Source organism: Haliaeetus albicilla, chromosome 18 (genome assembly GCF_947461875.1).
Source record: "Haliaeetus albicilla chromosome 18, bHalAlb1.1, whole genome shotgun sequence".
NCBI classification, from domain to species: Eukaryota; Metazoa; Chordata; class Aves; order Accipitriformes; family Accipitridae; genus Haliaeetus; species Haliaeetus albicilla.
Genome location: NC_091500.1, coordinates 19,551,603 through 19,558,379, shown reverse-complemented (window position 1 = coordinate 19,558,379; position 6,777 = coordinate 19,551,603).

Below are 6,777 nucleotides of genomic sequence, written 5' to 3'. Positions count from 1 at the left end.
GAAACAAACATCTGGGTCTAATTTGAGCAGTAGTGTTTCTCTTTGTACAGCTGTTTGTGATGTATCTTATAACAGTGCTTTGTCAACAGAGAGAATTTACAAAACATCACTCTGGAAGTGACACTTTTGCTATATTTTATTATTTTCTCTCTATCAAATCATATTTAGAGACAAATTCTGTTTGTTCATGCATATAGACTGAAAGGCAGAGACCAGATCTAAGTGATTACAGAGTGGATGACTGAAGTTTCTGGGAACACCAGTTCTTGGACTGGGGTGGTCACTCCAGCTGTGTCTTGTCTGTATGTCATGATGAGACCCAGGTGTTTATTATTCTCCCCTTCTTGTACCTTCTCTTCTATTGAAATCATACCAGGAACATGGGCAGAAAGAAATCTCTGAGGAATAGCTACACTACACAGTGCCAGCGCATGTTTCTCTCTGGCTGCATCTTTATTAATACATTAAACAGTCTCCTAGAATATGTTTGGGTACTGGAAATCAATTATCTGTACTGTGACATGATTTTGGCTTATGCCAGCTCATACCCCAATTCCCTGTCTCAGTTAGGACCATTCTTAATAGGCATGAACCCTGTTTTGGAGACTAAGTAAGCTTAATATTACGGAGTAGACAGATGATGTTATGTTGTTTTGGGGCTGGGCAATAGGCATTGCCACTGCTTTGTTCACTAGTGTAAATGTAGCAAGTCCCTGTGTGGATGGCTGTGGGACCAGGATTTTGTGATAAACTGTACTGCAATATTTGGCCAGTTTAAGAGCTTTGTTGTACTCCACAAATATTCTTTAAAGCTAGAAATATGGTAGCTATAATGGAAATTAGAGGACTAAAATGAAAAAAAAAATTGCATCATTACCAACAGAAGTTAACGTATACTCTATGCAGAACTGTAACAGCACTCAGTGGCCACCTTCATCCTAGTATGGACAGGGCCAGGATATGGCCCTGAGGATGGCAAGTGATAGAATAAAATTTCCAATTTGTTAGTGTAGTCCCTGAAACATTTTTGGCAAATGCCAGCTGGCACTCTTTCAGACAATATCCTTATTTTGAGGTTAGCATTCCCTATGGGGAGGATAGAATATCCTGTCAAGAGTGTTTAGGTATGGATACAAGCCATCCTGTGCTTTGTGCCATCCAGTCCCTGGACCTTTTTAGCTTATTGGTATAGATAGAGCTAGTGAGGCTGACTCAAGTCTAAATACAACATGAACGTTGAAAGAGAGATTGTAGATTTTTATGTCTAACTAGTTCCTTGCCTTATACTTTTGCTGGTAGAATCCCATCAGTGAAGATCTCTGTCTCACTGATTCTTCACGCATTTTTTTTTTTTCTCATGTAGCACTTGTAGCTTTTGCATCTAAGGATAGGTTTTATGTTGGAGACAAGATTCATGCTTTCCTATCTTTGCTATTACACTAGCAGCAAATCTTTGTTCCTACTGGGTCCTCATCACCAAACATTAATTCATTTGGATGAATAGACTGAAGTCACAGAAAAGTTTACAATCACTGCAGTACCATCAATGATAACAGGGCTTTATATAGCATAAACTAAAGCAAAATGTTGCCAGCAATGTCTTTTTCAGTAGGTGGGGAAAGCTGGTTTTGCAGTTACTGGCCTACTTACTATAAATATTTAGCTGTTATTCTGGTCTGGACTCTTATGTGGGAAATTCTTTTTGATTCCAGGTCTCAATTTTTCAGTTCTTGGCTTAGCAAGTATTGGAAATGCTGTGGTGGTAGCTTATTTTCTCAGGGGAGAGAGCTTATCAGGCCATTTGACAGTGACTTCTCTGGTTGATTAAATTGTGTCAGCTGCTTCAGAACAGAAAAGTGTTTTGGACAAATGGTGAATGAACATGACACAGGTTTTTGAGAATAGAAGACATGAAACAGTAAAAACCTTGGGATTCCTCAAGTATGACAGATTTTCAAAAATACTGACAAGTAACATATTGCACTGAACAAAGATAGTATTTGAAACTGGGACTAGTGTTCAAGAAATGCTTCTGAGAAGAAAATAATTTAAACATCTTGCATCAACTAATGATGTATGATTTATTTTTCCTGCAGATTAAACCAATAATTCATAGTACTATCTGTGTGCCTTCCAGATGGCAATTTATCTATAATAAACCACGTAACATCAAGTAAGTATAAATCAGACATTTACTTTTGGTTTTAAGTTTTCTACTATAACAGTACATACAAACTCCCAAATGTCTATGTTCAGTTAAGAGCTGAATGTTTGTAGTGAAATTCTAGTTAATGAGGTGTGATTTAGGATCGTCAATTTCTTTCCTGATTTAGATAATATGAATTTAAATAAATTTGTATGGTATGACAGTAGGCTTAATTTTTCCAAAGTATTCTTAAGGAAGGACATAGGTTGAGAGTGACAAGATATTGCAATGCATAATTGTTTTATGCTAGTGTAATATAAAGAAAAAACATTATATAATATTTGGAAAAGTTATACGATACATGTATACATCATAGGTAATATGGTTAAATGACACTTAGTCCAAGAGTTATTTAGAAAAAAAATCCCAGAATCACAAAGCATCACAAAGATTTCTAAAACAGTGGAGTGTTATGAACGGAGAATTTGAGCAATTAATTCTATGAACAGCTAATGAAGCCTGATTTCCTATAGATTTCTGTCCTATATTCCAACTTCCTCTAATAAACCTGAATAATAAACCAGAATAATAATTCACGTTTATCTTCCATGTGCCTTTGGCCACCCTGCCTGGGCATATGAAATGCTGTACTATGGCTATGGTCCTTACTAACAAGTTCCGTTAATCAAGTAATATATATAACAAAATTCAAGCAAAGTCACCTTCTTTGGAGTGGTGATGCTTCCCACACAGCAAGAGCATAACAGTTCAACTGTGCAAGAATGGGGGAGTAAAGTGTTGGATATGAAGCAGAAAAGATAATAATACCTTGTTTCTCCATGCTTCCTGTCAAGACGTATTTAATGGAGAAGCTGTTAGTCAAAGTGTGAGCATTCAAAGTGGTATAACTAGAGAAAGAGCTACTAGTAGAAGTTTAAAAAAGTTTATTATCTAAGTTTTAATTTGATTTCAACTTAACTCCTAATAATTCAAGTCGTTATTCTGACAGTGTGTACTTGCAGGTAATTCTAACAAGTTACAAGAACAGAGAGATCAAAAGGCTCTATAGATTTTGTGGAGTCATCCTTTAATTAAACTGTTTTTACATGACCTTTTCTATTATCTCCACCTAAAAGCTTGTCTATTATGGGAGAAGCTCAGGGAAAACATATGTGTTCTCATAATTAACTGCAAATCAGTAGACTTGGACACTGACAACTGTAGAATTAACTTCTATGCTTGAAGACAGCACTGACGATGGTGTGTACTCTCTTTGTGTATAAGTAGACTGTTAACCCCAAAGATTTGTATGACCTTGTCTGGAACTGTATTGTGGAGATCTTTGAAATAATCATGATAAATCCTATAGAAAGGTTTGCACATTAAAGCTGGTAACGTTTAAATTGCACCCAGAAATAAATACGAAGCTAAGGTAAATCTTAAAGTGCAGGTGCGATGTAGAAAATGGCACCATCAGGCTAATGTTGAAATATTTAATTTTTCTGTAATGAAGCAATCACACATCATTCCAATGACAAAATCAGGAGCTAAGGTAAAAAAAATAAATTGAAGAATATATCTGACATATGTTCTCAATTGCTTCTCCAAGGAAAAGAAGTGTGTGTTTATCTAATTAAATAATTCTTGAACACTGTATATCTTCCATCGGCAAATTAAAATAACAGAATTTAGAGATGAAGAGGATTCTTTAGGTCATGTAGTTAATTCCTGTGGCTGCCATATCTTACACTATACAATATATTTTCCTTGTCTACCCTGGATTTATATGTTTCTAGGGATGAATTTCTAAATCAACCCTCAGAGGATCATTCTGCAGTTTTGTATTTTGCATTAACAGTAAGTTCTTTGGATAGCTACTTTTTTCTTAAACTTGACCAAAAAAAGTTGTGTCAACTTACACAGTATATTTGAGGAAAAAACTGCTAAAAATGCAGAATAGGTGTCCCTTTTTTGGCAAACTGAATGCTTGTTTCTTGTACGTGTCCCCCAGGCTTTACATGATTTTACTGAAAGTTCCACTAGATGGCCCCAAACTTCTTCCGAATGCAACCTTTATTACTTCAAGATGTTGTTTTAAAGTGGCATGCAGACATAAATATTTGCTCTTGGCTGAAACTTGACACACTCTGCTAGGACTTGCCCCAGGCTTTTTTAGGTTTGTGGTTTTTTGTTTTTTTGGTTTTTAAAGCTTAAAAAAAAATGAACACATGTTCCTGGAAAGCGTTTTGATTGCCACAGTATTCTTACCTATATAGGAGGGTGTATTATGCCACTTACAAGCTAAACAAGTGATTAAAATATGTTCCTTTGGTCTTGAAACAACAAAGTATATTATTATATTACAGATTAAAAAAGAGAAAAGTAGGGAAGAAAGCTGTTCAATATTGAGCATTTAAGTCCTTGCTGCATAAAGAATTGCTGAATTAATAATTAATTAATTTTTATGCTGTCTAAATTATGTTAGATCCCTTATGTTATGAAGAAGCAGCTTCAGATTCCTGTTTGATATACATAGATGATTTATTAAAAGTTACTTTATTGTGGAAGAAGACGCAGAAGATACTTTCTAAAGCATTTTAGAGCAGGTTTGCACCACTGTCTGTATGGAATGTCTAATTTAAGCCTAGATTGCAAAATCCCTTTTAAAACAGTTTTTGGTTTTTTTCAGCTGTAAATTTGTAAATACTCCCTTCTGTGCAATCCCTTTTTTATGTTGCAAGACAAGGCAACCTACTCGCAAAATACTGGACTCGTAGTAGAAAATCATGTACTTTTTACATACTTTCTTATGGGTCAGATCAGGTTCTAAGCTTCGTCATGGTTTTGGGTGGGAGACTAGATGTAAGACTGAACTCTTGATAACAATTATAAATAGTACAAAGCAGCTGAAAATATTTACATGTAACATAAACATGTAAGTTTGTTGTGTCATTTGTAGTTTCAAAATAGAAAAGGTTATTAGGAAATTATTGGTAAGAATGTAGTAGGTGAAACTGCAAGGAATTTTCAGTTGAGCTGCAATATCAAAAAAGTGAAAAGATTTAATGAGTGAAAATTAATGAAAAATGAGTGAAAATTAAATATTAAGGTTGGTGTAATTAGTGATGTACAAAATGGAAGTATTTTAATGTTTGAACAGGTTGTGAGTTATGGATAATCTTCAGAAGGTATAAAAGAAACTTAAACTTGTGGAGTAATGGGAATAAGTGAGGAGTTTCAAGGAGAAAGGATGTGTAATGCTAGGGGCTGAGGAAGGTGGCTTTACCAGTTTGGGTTTTTTTAATGAGAAGATGTAATTGTTGGAAAGGAGATTTTAGTGTTCAACACAGAAGATGAGAACAATCTAAGTATTTTTCTGTTGATTTAGTGGAATCAGGATTTAGGAGAACAGTTTATGTTGAAAGGGAAAGAAAGAATAGAAGAAAGAAGAGAACAAGGAAAAGGAAAAAATAGAAAATAAGACATGGGTTTAGAGAATCTGCAATTGATACAAAATCACATAGAATGACAGAATTGTTGAGATTGGAGGGAACCTCTGGAGATTATCCAGTCCAAACCCCTACTCACAGATGGATCAGCTGGAGCATGTTGCTCGGCTCCATGTGCAGTCAGATTCTGAATATCTCCAAGAATGGAGACTCCACAATCTGGACAACCAGTTCCAGTGTTTGACTACCCTCACTGTAAAAAAGTTTTTTTTCTTATGATTAAGTGTAATTTCCTGTCTTTCAGTTTGTACCCATTGTCCTGTGTCTAGATACCACTGCAAAAAGTCTGTTTACTTTACTTCTTCCATTGGAAATTTACACACATTGATAAGATCCCCCTGAGCCTTCACTTCTCCACACTGAACAGTTATCTTGGCTCCTCCACGTAATCACATATATGCTCCAATGCCTTCCTCATCTTTGTGGCCCTTTGCAGGCCTTGCTCCAGTATGCCTATGTCTCTGTTGTACTGAGGAGCCCAGAACTGGACACAACATCTAATATGGACTGCAATGAAGAAAACAGTTGGTTTGCTAACTGTTTTAAAGAACTGTACCTTATTTCTGCTAGGAATCATAAGAACTTCTCTGGACAACATGAAGACAATGTAGCTGAAGTCTGAAGGACAATGTATTTCACTGTTGACTCATCTATTGTGTCAGACAGGCATATTAAGGATATGATCCTGTATTTTTATGAATGAGTTTTAAAGTTTTATGAAATAGACTAAGATTTAAAATGAACTGTTGAAATCTAAGTGGCAGTACTAATAATGATCCAGGTTACATCATTTTGTCAAATTAATACATTTTGTCTTTTTGGTTTTTATTACTTTCTTTACTAAAGAAAAATACTTTCTTTGCCTCTTGGCAATGTTTTCCCAAATGGAGAGATGATCAAGTCACCTGTAAAATTTCTCATGTTGAGGTTTACTCTGAAAAGCTTGCCCTAATTAATGAAAGAATTTTTCTTCATTTAGGAGTTGTTTACAGGTAAGAGAAACTATAAACAATTTAATATGGCCAGTAAAATTGCTCAATCTGGCATTTTATCATTCTCTTTATTCATAGGTCATTTACTTAGCAGGCATCGGTTTATGATGTTCCACTCTTTGATTATATA